We start from the raw sequence: 15,203 nt of genomic DNA on the forward strand, positions 1-15,203 counted from the left end.
CACTGTTCACTTGTTAACATACTAATGCATCACTCTGGTTTGAACCTCTGATCCCAACCACTTGTCTGAACTATATCTAAAGTGACCAGCCATCTGCTTTGTCTGCAACTGAAGAGTTTCCCAGATCACGGGGCTTTCAGAGTTAAAACTAAAAAGAGTTCTGAGCAAAACAGAATTTTTGGTTACCCTAATTATACCCATCATGTTCTCCAAAACCACATTCTTAACTCTACTTATGATTTCCTACCAATAATATTTACTGGGTGCATCCCCCAATCTCTAGTCCCAGCTCAGGACTCTCAATAGGCAGAACCAGCCATAACCCAAATATGGCTTCAACAGCTTATCAAATAGACTCCCATAATCTGAACTCAGTTTGTCCTCTCATCTTCAAATATCCTTCAAAAGAACCTACATCTTATTTTTCAGTCCAATTGGTATACTTCCTCTCAAAAACACTGGACTCGTTCCTGCCTTAGTACAACTGCAAAGATGCCACCTGGCCTCTCTTACAACGCTTCATCATCATCATCATCTGAGGCACAGTTCATTTGTATCCTTCTCCATATCTAATCTACTAAATGCATGTAGGTTCCAGGAGTTTTTCTATATAAAATGTCTTAATTTTATTGGTTACTTATAATCCATTTCAGTGTTTTTTTGTCATTTAATTCATATGATCAGTGAGATTCTAATATGTGTTTATATCATTTTCCCAAAGATAATTTCCTCAAGGCAACAAACAAGAATTACCATGTGTTGCCCACAGCAGTAGCTGTACTCATACAGTTGCTCAACATTTGACAAATAATGAATAGTAAAAAAAAGCATATTAAAATGCTTGTGTCTATAGAAGAAAAACACTTATTAATAAAAGTTTCCTAAATAAATAAATAAATAAATAAATAAATAAATAAATAAATAAATAAAAGTTTACTGATATTTTCCTTTACTTGACTTTGGTAGTAGGCTATTACAATAAGCCAGGTCACAGATAGTGATGACTTGGGAATATTATGACAGGGGAATAGTGGAGATGGGGAGAAGTAATCAGTATGATCTGAAGAGAAAGCAGATGCTATTTCCTGACAGAATGTACATGCAGTATGAGAGTAAAAGGTTTAAGGGTGAGTCCAGGGTACTACAGTTTTCCCTCAAGCATTCACAGATGTTACTCTATTTAATGATAATTCTTGGGATGCCTGGGTGGCTCAGCAGTGGTTGAGTGTCTGTCTTTAGCTTAGGGCATGATCCTGGAGTCCTGGGATCGACTCCTGCATTGGGCTCTCTGCATGGAGCCGGTTTCTCCCTCTGCCTATGTCTCTGCCTCTCTCTGTGTGTCTCTCATGAATAAGTAAGTAAAATCTTTAAAAAAGAGAGAAAGGAAAATTTCCTGTTGAAAAATAATAATAATTCTTCTTAAGGTTCAAAATAAAACACTAACTACAGATTTTTGCTTTGAATCTATATCTTCTCTGTATATTTCAACATATTTTCATGTGGTCCTTCACTCATGTGCCAAAGAATATTAATCAACTCATTTTTAAAAAAAGATTTTATTTATTTATTTGAGATGGAAAGAACAAGAGAGAACAAGCATGAGCTGGGGGTGAGCAGAGGGAGAAGGAGAAGCAGACTCCCTGTTGAGCAGAGAACTCATGTGTTGTTTGATCCCAGGACCTTGGGATCTTGACCTGAGTTGAAGGCAGAAGCTTAACCAAATGAGCCACCCGGATAACCCAAATTCAGCCATTTTTAAAATTAACTACTATTCTTCAACAAATCTACACAGAGTCATTTATAATTCCCAACCAAAAAATAAATCATTTTAGTAACAAACTACTTGCAAAGCTCTTCCTTTGGACTGATAATCTATTCAAATAAGTAAAGTACAGGAGAATGTTGATCTGTTTCTCTGAATGACACAAAAAAATCATGGTGGCTTACAGTTTTATTAGATTCATCATTTTGGTAGTAACATCTCATACAGAATTCAGATTTACAGGCAAATTTACACATACAAGAGCTTCTCTGAATATCCTAATTGTTAGGGTTTTTTTTTTAACAAACTTAGGAAATGAAGATGAACAAGCCCAGAAAAATGTAGTAAGTAACCTGGCTGGAATGATTCAACAGGAAAATTGGACATAGTGCCTTATGGTAGAGCTGCTGCAGAGTATTCTCTTGAGGCGGGTGCTCTGCCAAAATCCTAATGCACCACGATGACCGTTTCTGAATTCATAAAGTATGGAAGGGCCACCATATAGTGTTATATCCAACTGTCATGAAGTTTGAATGATTATGTGTATGCATATAGTCTTTAAAAAATATTATCATCAATGTCATTACCTCTTTCCATATTAGTAACCTACTCTTACCTCGCTAGAGTGTCTTAGCTGATTGGGAAGTTCCAACACAGGATCAGTACATAGTGATGGAATCAGCCCCTATGCCAGAATAAAAACTCAGGTCTAGAGAGGAATAAGGAGAGAGACTGGATGATGGGCTTTAGAACTAGACTAGGAACTGACACTACTCTGCTACTTTCTGCCTATGTAGATATCCTTCCTTATCCCATGGGCCTCAATTTCCTCATCCGTAAAGCAGAAAATATAAAACTTATTTATGCCTTGGATCGTACTGCTATTTTCCAATAAGTGGCTAAGAACACATAAAAGAAACAACAATACCTCACATCAATATAGCACTTGGCAATTTTCTAAAAATATCACGTACTTTATCAGATTTTCACCTTCTGAGAGATGGATGAAAATGTCAAGTGCATTTCCAAGTACACTGGGTGGAGAGACTCTGCCTTGGAATCAGACAGACCTGACTTGGGATTCTGGTATACAACTTATTAGCAATGTATCCTCAGGAAAGGTTATCTTAACTTCATTTATTACCTTATCTACAAAATAGGATCAATAGCACCTACCTAAAAGAGTAATTCTGGATTAAAAAATCCAAAAAAATCTGGGTCCATCTCCCAGAAGAACACCTCCAAGCTGTGCACATTTTACCGATGGGGAATTGAGACTAAGCGATGATAAACAATTGTAAAGCTCACACTTACCAAATCCTAGAGCCAGTCTAGAACTAGAACCATGAGAAGAACTGGCATAGTGAACTCAGGAGTGAAATAGAATGAGTTCATCTATATAGCTTTCAATTTTCCTGGATAAAACATTTCTTAAAGGAGGCTAAAACAACCCAATGCATTTAAGGGCTAAAGGGAATTTGTCCTCATATATTTCTTTTATTTCTTCTGCTTAATTTTCAATGACTCACAAAATAATTTCCTTTCTTTGGCCAGACACCTATTATTTACTATGCTACCTCAATCTTATGAGCAGGAAAAAAACTTATATTCTGTTATGTACATCTGATATTAATATACTCATGAAATAGCCACTTATATGTCATATACAAAGTAAGAACACTTAATTAGGAGACAAGATTGTTCTTCTGGCTTTGGATTTCCCATGTGGGCCATTTCACCTTGGGTGAGTCTCATCATCTTTGAAACTCTTTCACTTAATCTGTAAAATAGTGTAGGTAGACTTTATAATCTCATCCCTTTCAGAAGTAGATTCAATCACAGGTGAAATAACATCTTTCCCAAGAGCTTTAATGAAGTTAAAGAGAAATGCATATACAGGATGATGTGATCATTGCTGCCCCTCTCAGACCTCACCCTATGAAAAGGACAGTTGGTATGGAATTAAGAAAAACACTTAAGTGGGGTATGACAGTGAAAAAGTGGAATACACAATCTTGGAAGATTGGGGGAGGGGACTTCTCTGAAATTACACAGGATCATGTAAGCCACCATTTGATAAGCTTTTACCAATGGAACTGCTTCTGTATTGTGGCAATAGCTAAGACCAAATAAACTCACAATGCCTTCCAGTCTAATTCTTTCTGATTCTATCACTATCACAAAACATTTACTCCTGGATATCTAGATGTATCTACTTTTCAAATTTCCTATCTCCTTCCAACATCCAGCATCACTCACAAATCTCCACTTTCTCTGACAACTTGCCCACTGTCCCTTTTCAAGTACCATACCCCACTAAGATTTCATGATCTCATGCATTTGAGGTTCAGTTCTGCTATTTCAAAACAGCAAATGTAACTATCTCTTGTTTTGTAAGGAAATATAGTCCCCACTGTGCACAAGTAAATATAACTCTAGAAAAGGCAATGGGTGATTTGGTATTTCAGCTGCACCTGTCTGTGACTTAACTTGGTTTCTCTTTACTTGTTGGCAGACTGCTGTCCACATGTGGGTGCTGTAAAAAAAAAAAAACATATGACTATGAAATTGGCAAAGGCATAATTTAGTGTATTGAAACGGTAGAAGATAGTGTCAGATTATCCAGCCAAATTGACTAATGACTAATCAATAGAGTAGGAAATAATCTTCAAAATTCCTAAAGTTACAAACTGAAACTATAGCAGTATGGATGAGGAAAGTTTGAACTCCTACTCAATTATCAATAGAAGTAGGAGACAAGTTATACAGTGGAGAAAATAAAATATAATGAAGTAGGAAGTAAGAATTCCATATGTAATATCCTTTCACTTAATTCTTCCTTACAAAAATCCTAATTCAACCTCAACCTGTATATTAACATCAGTTCTACAGAGTTCAAAATATAAAGCTGAAAAATATCAGGAAAAAATTATTTCCACAGTAAAATTCACAAAATATATCATTAATACTCCCCTAACAATACAAAAAATCTTTAAAATGAACACTGGGTGTTATTCTGTATGTTGGCAAATTGAACACCAATAAAAAATAAGTTTATTAGTAAAAAATAAGAAAGACCTAACTGTAACAGAGCATTGCATTCCTATTTATTTACTCCCAACCCAGGAGGGGGGACTGTACCAAGTTGTGATCTAGCCCAGAGTGGTGTGTGTGTGTGTAGGAGGTGTGTACTATATCAGGCTCGACCAAGTGACTTGTATTGACACATGAAATGTGCCTGGAAGCAAAGTGAATCATGTCCAAGAGAATGCTTCAAGAGTCGTCATGTTTGGGTGACTGTTCTTTCCCTTCTGCCAGAAAAAATGCATGTCTCTTGTAAGTGTTGTTCCTTTACACATCAAGTGGAACCAAATGCTGGAAAGAGGCACAGCCTCCTGTACCCCACACTTGCATGGACAAGAGCTAAATCTTTGTTGCTATAAACCACTAAGACTTTAAGGTTATTTGTTTGAGCAGTCTTCTTGGCAAAAGTTGGCTGATACAATGACTTAAGCAAAATAATACTTTTTAAATTATTCCCTTGGTAAAAATAAAGCATCTTTTAATCAAGGATATTTATGTGAAGCAGAAAAATGACAGGTGTATTCAAAGAGTGAACTGTGCAATATAAGTTAATTTCATATTTATGGCACATTCATCAGGTCGTATTAAAAGTGAAGTTTCAAACAAATGTAAAGTTTCTTTTCTTTCCTTTTAAAAAAGATTTATTTATTTATTTGTGAGAGAGAAAAATGGAGGGGAAGAGGGAGGAGCAAGAAGGAGAGAAGCAGATTCCCTGCTGAGTGTGGGAATCCTACTCAGGGCTGGATCCTCACAATCCATGAGATTATGACCTGAGGTGAAATCAGGAGTCAAATGCTTAACCAACTGAGCCATCCAGGTGCACTAAAATGGTCTCTGATGGTTTTAATAATAGCTAATAATCAGACACACAGCAAGGGAACAATTTAATAGGATTCCTAGGAATGAGATACTATATTAGGCAAAAAACTAAGTCCATAAATAAAAAACAACAATCACAAATCACTAACATATATGCTATCTTTCTCTGAGGGGCTCAGGCAAAGACAGTAATCTTTAAAGTATCTTAAAAAAAAATCTGACATGGAAAAAAGTCAACAGAAAAGACAAGAGAATAAAAAGAAAACTCTGTTACACAGAAAACATGTGATTTGATCCTAGGAAACAGGTACTCTTCACAGGAAAAAAAAAAGTATACCTCAACTATTTTACTTAGGTAAATTATCAATCTCGACAGGCCAAGAAACTTTAGAATAAGATTATGTCACAGAGAACACAGTGGCTATTTTATAGACAAGCGATTAGAGAGCATATTGTGTTCCCAGAGCATTTTTGCTCTATTTTACATCAGAAGTTTTTTTTTAATTTTTTTATTTTTATAATAAATGTATTTTTTATTGGTGTTCAATTTACCAACATACAGAATAACAGCCAGTGCTCATCCCGTCAAGTGCCCCCCTGAGTGCCCATCACACATTCACCATCACCCCCCGCCCACCTCCCCTTCCACCACCCCTAGTTCGTTTCCAGAGTTAGGAGTCTTTATGTTCTGTCTCACGTTCTGATATTTCCCCCAACACGCCTCCACCCAAGATGCTAGAACTCATACAGCAATTTGGCAGCGTGACAGGATACAAAATCATGCCCAAGAAATCAATGACATTTCCTACACTAACAATGAGGACTGAAGAAAGAGAAATTAAGGAGTCAATCCATTTACAATTGCACCCAAAGCATAGATACCTAGGAAGAAACCTAACCAAAGAGGTAAAGGATCTATACCCTAAAAACTATAGAACACTTCTGAAAGAAATTGAGGAAGACACAAAGACATGGAAAAAAAACCTCCCAAGACACAAGAGTCCAGGGCCAGATGGCTTCCCAGGGGAATTCTATCAAATGTTTAAAGAAGAAATCATACCTATTCTACTAAAGCTGTTTGGAAAGATAGAAAGAGATGGAGTACTTCCAAGTTCGTTCTATGAGGCCAGCATCACCTTAATTCCAAAACCAGAAAAGACCCCACCAAAAAGGAGAATTACAGACCAATATCCCTGATGAACATGGATGCAAAAATTCTCAACAAGATGCTAGCTAATAGGATCCAACAGCACGTTAAGAAAATTATTCACCACGACCAAGTAGGATTTATCCCCGGGACGCAAGGCTGGTTCAACACTCGTAAAACAAACAATGTGATTCATCATATCAGCAAGAGAAAAACCAAGAACCATAGGATCCTCTCATTAGATGCAGAGAAAGCATTTGACAAAATACAGCATCCATTCCTGATCAAAATTCTTCAGAGTGTAGGGATAGAGGGAACTTTCCTCGACATCTTAAAAGCCATTTACGAAAAGCCCACAGCAAATATCATTCTCCATGGGGAGGCACTGGGAGCCTTTCCCCTAAGATCCGGAACCAGACAGGGATGTCCACTCTCACCACTGCTATTCAACATAGTATTGGAAGTCCTAGCCTCAGCAATCAGACAAAAAAAAGGCATTAAAGGCATTCAAATTGACAAAGAAGAAGTCAAACTCTCCCTCTTTGCTGATGACATCATACTCTACATAGAAAACCCAAAAGCCTCCACCCCAAGATTGTTAGATCTCATACAGCAATTGGGTAGCGTGGCAGGATACAAAATCAATGCCCAGAAATCCCTATCAAAATACCATGGACTTTCTTCAGAGAGTTAAAACAAATTATTTTATGATTTGTGTGGAATCAGAAAAGACCCTGAATAGCCAGGGGAATTAAAAAAAAAAAACATATCTGGGGGCATCACAATGCCAGATTTCAGGTTGTACTACAAAGCTGTGGTCATCAAGACAGTGTGGTACCGGCACAAAAGCAGACACATAAAAAAAAACCTGGATACATACTTCAATGGAACAGAATAGAGAACCCAGAAGTGGACCCTGAACTTTATGGCCAACTAATATTCGATAAATTAGGAAAGACTATCCATTGGAAGAAAGACAGTCTCTTCAATAAATGGTGCTGGGAAAATTGGACATCCACATGCAGAAGAATGAAACTAGACCACTCTCTTTCACAATACACAAAGATTTGAGACTTGCCAGACTCCACAATTGTGTGAGCCCATTTCCTGTTTGAAATAAAGATTTTATTGATTGATTGATTGAGAGCATGCAGGGGGCAGAGGTAGAAGATAACAAGTTTCTAGATAAAAGTTGTGGTTGTTTTGCCCTCCAATTTATAATGTTCTCTTAAGGATAATACTTTCTTCTTAAATTATAGCCATTTACAGATTTTCTTAAAATCCATTCATGTGCTTTGGAAAGAAATCTAAAATTTGCTGTCTGCAAAGAACTATTAATGCTATAAAATTTGTGTTCATTCTGGGTGGCCTGAGGCACCATTTTTTTTAAGGAAAATGTTAGAAGGGAACTAACATTTAGGAGATTGGCTCAGAGATGTTTGAAAGATTAAGAGGAGTGATGACTATGGATGTATGTAGTCTGCATGTTTGCACACAAACCAATCAAGAATAAGCTGACCCAATTATCTAGACATAACTGTGCCAGTCTCTTTGGGTGCAGAAGCCTGTGTTCTCCTAAGAGAGACAAAGCTAAAACATACTACACATTTATACCAATATTTTTGGGTTCACAAAACTTTTTGCTCAGACCCAAAAATAAAATAATAAAGCAAAAAGTATAAAAAAAGCGTTGAGCTGCTTGTTCAAGGCTGTGGAGTGACCAGAGCAAGGCTCCACTGATTTGCTTAAATTTCCCACTGCTCTAGCCCTGCTCTGGTACGTGCCATGGAGAACCACCTGAGAACCATTCAGAAGTCACATTTTCTATTTCCTCATATTCTAGAACCCGTGGATTACATATGTGTTATCCATAAAAAGCATTTGATGGGTAAACAGAGAATTGCTGAAAAAGATATAGATATATCACAGACAAAAGAGTAAAATTGAAATTTCAATTTCAGAAAATGTAAAATTAAAAAATGAAACGTGCCTTAAAGACTACATGTCACAAAAATCACAGGAAAATGATTATAAGGCTACAGAAATTCACAAGAGAAAATGCCAACATGGCTGATCAAATCAAGACAGACTTTGTTGGGAAGCTGACTCTATAGGTCGGACATGGATGGGAAGAGGACAAGAAGGGAACTGTCTAGGGGTAGCAAGAGCATGAGCACAAGTGCTAGAGCAGAAATGACAAACTGAGAAATTAGGAAACTTGAGAATTTTCCACATCTTTGAGTCCTGACTTCTCTGTGCTTAATACCTTCTTCAACTCATTTCTATCTTCTTGCATTTTAGTATAAGGAGTCAGGAGGAAACAAGCTCCTTTAAAACTTTCCTGAGCAATCTACTCAGATAAATATCTGATTTTATTGTTCCAAGTTCAAACTTCCACAAAATACTGGAACACTCATTAAGACAAGTTTTTGCCATTTCATGACAAGGTTCTCCTTTTTTATGGTTTCCAATAACACGTTCCTTATTTCCATCTGAGATCTCACAGAAAAATCTTCAACATCCATATTTCGAACAATCTGTTTCTGATTAGTTATGTATTCTCTAAGAAGATAGAGTCTATCTCTGAAGCTCTTGCTTTTATTTCTGAACTCTTACCAGAATCGCCTTCAACATCTATTATTTCTACCAATAGTTCCTTCACAGCAATGTGGGCTTTTCCCAGTGTGGCCCTCCAAACTTCTACATCCTTCCCCCTTACCCGGTTCTAAAGCTGCTTTGGCATTTTTAGGTATTTTTCACAGTAAGACCTACTTCTTGGTACCAAAATCAGGGGGAAAATGAATGAAATGACCTTTTTAAAGATTTTTATTTAATGAAAGGAGAGCACATGAGCGAGAGAGAGCAGGGAAGGAGAGAAGGAGAGAAGGTATCTCAAGCAGACTCCCCGCCCAGTGAGGAGCCCCATGTGGGGGCTCCATCTCATGACCTGAGCTGAAATCAAGAATTGTATACTCAACCGACTGAGCTACTCATGTGCCCCTGAAATGATCTTTATTGAAAAAATATAAAATTGTATGAATAGGAAAAGATCTGATTAGTAATCCCAGAAAACATATAGGTGTGGAAAAAAAAAAAATATGAAAGTAAAAGAATAGACTCTAGAATGACCAAGGTTAAGGAATTAAACTGGAAAAAAGAACTGAGAATTTTACCCAGGATGCAGTACAAAGAGGAAAAGTGAAAAGGTTGTTCGTATCGAGTGTTCTTTGAGAATCATTGTTTCATAAAATTTTAATGGATTCTAGTAAGAGATAATAGAGGAATATTGGAAAAAGTGGTCAAAGACATAATAGCTAAGAAATTCTAATATAAATAAAAATTGACACAGAGGATACAAAAATATGATTTATGAATCTAACAAAACTTAGGAAAGAAGAAAAAGGAACCAGGAGAAATCTTTGATGAAATAAAAATACAAAATATGGTTTGTCAGTATAACTCGAAATACACTATAATGACAATAAATGTAATAGATTAAATCGCTTTAATAAATATCAGAAATTATCAGTGTGGATATAAAAAATCAGTTATATGCTGCTTACAGGGGACACATCTACACACACAACCTAAAACAGAAAATATAAAAAGAAAAAAAAAATAGACTAAGCATATATGAACCAAAAAAAAAAAAAGCTAGTGCAACAATATCTGTCAAAGGCGAGTATGAAGTTGAAGCATTAATGCGAATAAAGCAAATAAGTTATAATTTATAATTCATGAAAAGGCTATAGAAATTATAAATTTGTATGTGCCTAATAATAGACATAAACCATAAAACACCAAAAGCCAGCAACTACGAAAACTCAGAATTACAAAATAAAAGTGAAAAGCTCACAGAGGGATCCCTGGGGGGCACAGTGGTTTGGCGCCTGCCTTTGGCCCAGGGTGCGATCCTGGAGACCCGGGATCGAGTCCCACATTGGGCTCCCGGTGCATGGAGCCTGCTTCTCCCTCTGCCTATGTCTCTGCCTCTCTCTCTCTCTCTCTCTCTGTGATTATTACAAATAAATAAAAATTTTAAAAAAAGCTCACAGAAGCATAATGGCAAAATTTAACACCTCTCTCAGAAACTGCACATTTGGAGAATATATAGAGAATTTGAGTAACACGTATGACATAATTGTGAGTTTCCATATCCCTGCACTCAAAAGAGAATACAATAGAGAATACACATTCTTCTAAAGCGTGCATGCAACATTTTAAATATTTATAAAATTAACTGTACACTCTCAGTCACAAAGAGTCATAGTTATTCAAACCATATTATCTGATTACAGTGCAGTTTAATTAGAAATTAACTATTACAGCTAGTAATTAAAATCCTACAGGTTAGAAAATCTGAAAAAAAAAAAAACCAAAAGCTTAAATAATGACTAGGTTAAAAAAGACTTCACAAGGAAAATCATAAACTGTAATGGTTTTATCAACAAACTAAAATATTAAAAATAAATTTGAGAGGTATAGCTAAAGCAATACTTAGAAGTTATGAATAGTCTTAAATATATTTACTACACATTAGCTAGCATTTAATCCAAGAAGCTAGATGAAGAAATCAAAGGAGTAAGAAAGTTGAAGCAACAGAATTATAAAAACAAAACACAAATTAATAAGCCTGGGAAAAACATTTATGGAGATGATTTAAAAAATCAATTTCTTTGAAAGCTAATAAACTAGGTAAGCCTCTAGAAAGTTTGACTAGATGTGTACACACATAAATGTATCATCATATAATGGAGTACTACTGTTCAGCCACTTGGACTGAGTGAACCAGATCATCAATACAGAGGAATCACAGATAAAATTGCTGAATGCTAAGAATTTCTGTACTTTAGGGACCTCTGGGTGACTCAGCGATTGAGCATCTGCCTGCCTTTGGCTCAGGGTGTGATCCTGGTCTGGGGATCGAGTCCCGCATCTGGCTCCCTGTGAGGAGCCTGTTCCTCCCTCTGTGTCTCTGCCTCTGTCTATCGGTATCTTATGAATAAATACAAAATCTTAAAATTTCTGTCGTTTGTTTACTTACTCATTTAACAGTGTTCTGTATGTTTACATATACAATTCAATGTGTGCGTTTGTGTATGCATGGGTATGTGGTAGATATTTATATGATCAAGTTGCCTACAACATGTTCTTCAGAAGTATGAAGCACATGGTGAAGTGTAAGCATTTTTAAATCTTCCAAGAATTTAAATTGATGTATGTGTGCTTGGAGTTTCTTTCTTTCCCCTTTCTCCTAATCCTAGTCTTTCCTTGCACAGAGATAATTATTATCCTGAGGATGGTGTTGCTTTGTTTTGTTTATTTATTTCCCAACTAGTTTTATACTTTTACATTTTGGAAAACCTCCCATTCTTATAAAGCAGTTTCTCTTTATCCACTTTAAGAAATTACAATTTTCCTTTGGCAGTTTGGTTTTTCTACTTGTTTCTTTTATTTGACAAAGGAATGACTTCATTCTTTAAAAGTAAGCCAACTAAATTAATACTGACATTGAGGCCCAAGACTATGAAGAAACCAATTTGCTCGTAGCACCAGTTATGCTATGGGGAAGTAAAACAAAACAAAACTGGAAAATAGTCACCATCCACTATAAATCTTCAGAGTATTTATTGGCCCATTCGACTAGCATAGAAAGAATTACAGAAAAATATAAAAGGCATTGTTCAGTGCTCTCTGAAAAAAAGCTGGTTTCTTGTACTGGTATATATTCCATTCACCAAATTCTTACATGTTCCTCGTATGAATAAAAACTGAGTGTTATTAGAGAGAGAGAGGGAGAGAGAGAGAGAGAGAGATTCATCATGGTAATTGATCCACCAATTTTGAGAAATAGTTTTCTTATACTGGTAGCCTGTGAGTAACTTTCTTTCTGGAATAAAGTAAGATAGTCATTCTAAGTACCTTTATTTTACTTTTAGACATGTTTAACCTTAACTGTATCACTAAGTGCATATTAACTAATGATTACACACATCTTACTCCCAGGTATGGTAAAGGCCAATGGGGAACACCTAATTGCCTGTCACTCATTCTAGATTATGCAGTTAGATCCTTTTACAGTTTATCAGAGTTCTCAGGATCTTTTCTTCAAAATTAAGAAATGAATTGCTGTTCTCAGAGATATTATGCTGGAGTATCCTGAGGGCAAAACTAACATTTATTAACTATTTCCCTATGTCAGAAATCTCTTCTATGAGTCACAATTGACAAATTAGTTGTTTCAGCTTTTCTATACCTCCTTGTATTTCTATCTCCTCTTCTTGTCAATTTCTTTCTTTCCTTTTTTTCCAATATCTTCCTTGGTTTAAAAACTCACAGATGCCTTACCCAGCTATGTGTTTTGCCCCTTTTATTCTGGATTGTTGATATTTAAATTTCATACAAACATGCAATTATTCCCAAATATATCACACCAATATCACGTTGTTTGTATAATGAATAAAAATAGTCTATCCAAGAACATGTGACTCAGCCTGTGAAGTCATATCTAAAACAATTACTCAAACCTATGTCTTATTGTCGCCCCCTAAAATTTCATGTGCTGTGTTCAACCTCATGTTTTAAAACTTGCAGTTTCTACCAGTCTCTATAAAATCTCTATACTCTTAGAAAATTGAACATATTAATTCGTACATTTTTTTGAGTAGACATTTAGCCAGGCTTTAAAAGTACTATAAAACTAACACAAGATACAGTTGTTTACCTCAGGAATTTGGATTTTCTGTATAACGTATGAACACATCAGCATAATTCCTGATGGTCAAAGCAGCATGTGAGCCACTGTCTAGTAGGGTTAGGTGCTCATATTTTATAAAGAAAAAATTAAATTGAGATCAGAAAGGCTTTGTGAAATTACTGGGATTGGAGAACCCAAATGGCTAGCCTACATAGTGTGTGGCAATGCAGAGTCCAAGAAGAGGTGAGAATTATAGTAGAAAAGTGAGTGTGCTGTGTTCAGGAACCAAGGATATGTCTGACCCAGCTAAACTAAAGGATCTGCACTGGGAAAGTGAAGACAATACTAATTACTAGAGCAGGCTGCATTGGGGAGGATTTTAAAGATGAGATTTTTTTTTTGGACAAAAAAGGAAAACACCAAAGATTTATTGAAATCCATTGATGGCTTCTAAGCAGGGAGTGGAATGTTAAACTATGACCTAAGAAATAAATTTAGAGAAATGTTTATTAATATTCCAAGGAACATTAATTAATGGGGTCACTTCGAAAGGGTCAAATAATGTCAACTAAATGTGGAATAAACTGGCACATTTGACTTCCAAGAGGAAAGCATGAACTTCCCAAACCTATTTGACAAGGGAACCCTTTCTGGGAAAGGGAAAACAATGCATGGATCATATATTCTATATGCACTGATACCACTCTCAGTCTATACACAGGCATGTGTAAGAAATGTACAGTTCTGTAGTACTAAATAGCTCACTTGATGTCTAGTTTGATTCTCTGGTCCTGGGAAATTGGTCTGTACTCCTGTTGCTGAGGCATGTCTTTCAGACCCAGTGGCTTTCTATTTCTTCCATACTATTCTGGGACTGATGGAGATACTTTTACTAACTGATCTGTTCCATGTTGAGGTATAAGAAACTCTGCGTGGATGTAGAGGGCCCCATCTCTCTTAGACATGTCAGCTCACTATTCTGTGAGGAATTTCTGCTTCCTTTTGGTTTCCATCCAGGAATGGTGCAGATATCCCATGTACCTGCCTAGTGGTTTTGGGCTTTTCCCATGAGATTGCCACGTAAATCTTCTACTCTATGTCACAAATCATTTTTGTTTCTTAGAAAGCTAAATCTGTAAAACTCATAAGCAACAAAGAACTCCATTTTCCTCATATTCTCCTCTTGCTTCTATGCCCTGAGGAGGTGATTTAGTTGCCTTGTAAGCAGATTAAGACAGGAAGAAGGATGAGGGAAGGAACACCTGAGGTAAAAAAATGAGTTAGTATTTCAAAGATTCTACCTACCATGCTTGGAATACCCCTTAGGAAATGCTGGTGTGGAGAACTGAGGATGAAAAGCCAGTGAAGGAAAGGATATGTGTGGTACTGGTGCTGCTGTGAGTTTTATGATGTGTTGTCTCAAGAAATATGCTTCCTCATCTTGTAAACCACCACCTTTGGCGTGGTCCTTTGCACAGTCCTCTCCCACATTAACTCTTGAAAAGTCCCTCTTGCTTCTGGGAACTCTTCCTCCACCATATGAAAGGAGGAGAAGCTACCTTATTGAAGACATGGGGACCAATTGAGAGACAGCAACAATAGACACCTAGGTAAGCTCCAGAGGAGCTTGAGGCTAACTGCAAGTGCACTGGTGACCTCAGCTGAGACCAGAACTGCTCAGATGAGCCTCCACT

The 15,203-nt window shown here is 36.5% G+C and overlaps 1 long non-coding RNA gene across 1 annotated transcript; it reads right to left on the reverse strand.

Annotated features, from left to right (window-relative positions):
* Positions 1 to 1,979: 1,979 nt before the first annotated feature.
* LOC119878173 lies at positions 1,980 to 14,935 on the reverse strand. Its single transcript, XR_005386679.1, has 2 exons — positions 14,815 to 14,935; positions 1,980 to 4,298 (listed from the first exon to the last, which is right to left on the reverse strand). It is a non-coding gene; the product is annotated as an uncharacterized LOC119878173 (long non-coding RNA).
* Between the last annotated feature and the right edge of the window lie 268 nt (positions 14,936 to 15,203).

Source organism: Canis lupus, unplaced genomic scaffold (assembly GCF_011100685.1).
Source record: "Canis lupus familiaris isolate Mischka breed German Shepherd unplaced genomic scaffold, alternate assembly UU_Cfam_GSD_1.0 chrUn_S108H268, whole genome shotgun sequence".
Classification (NCBI taxonomy): Eukaryota; Metazoa; Chordata; class Mammalia; order Carnivora; family Canidae; genus Canis; species Canis lupus.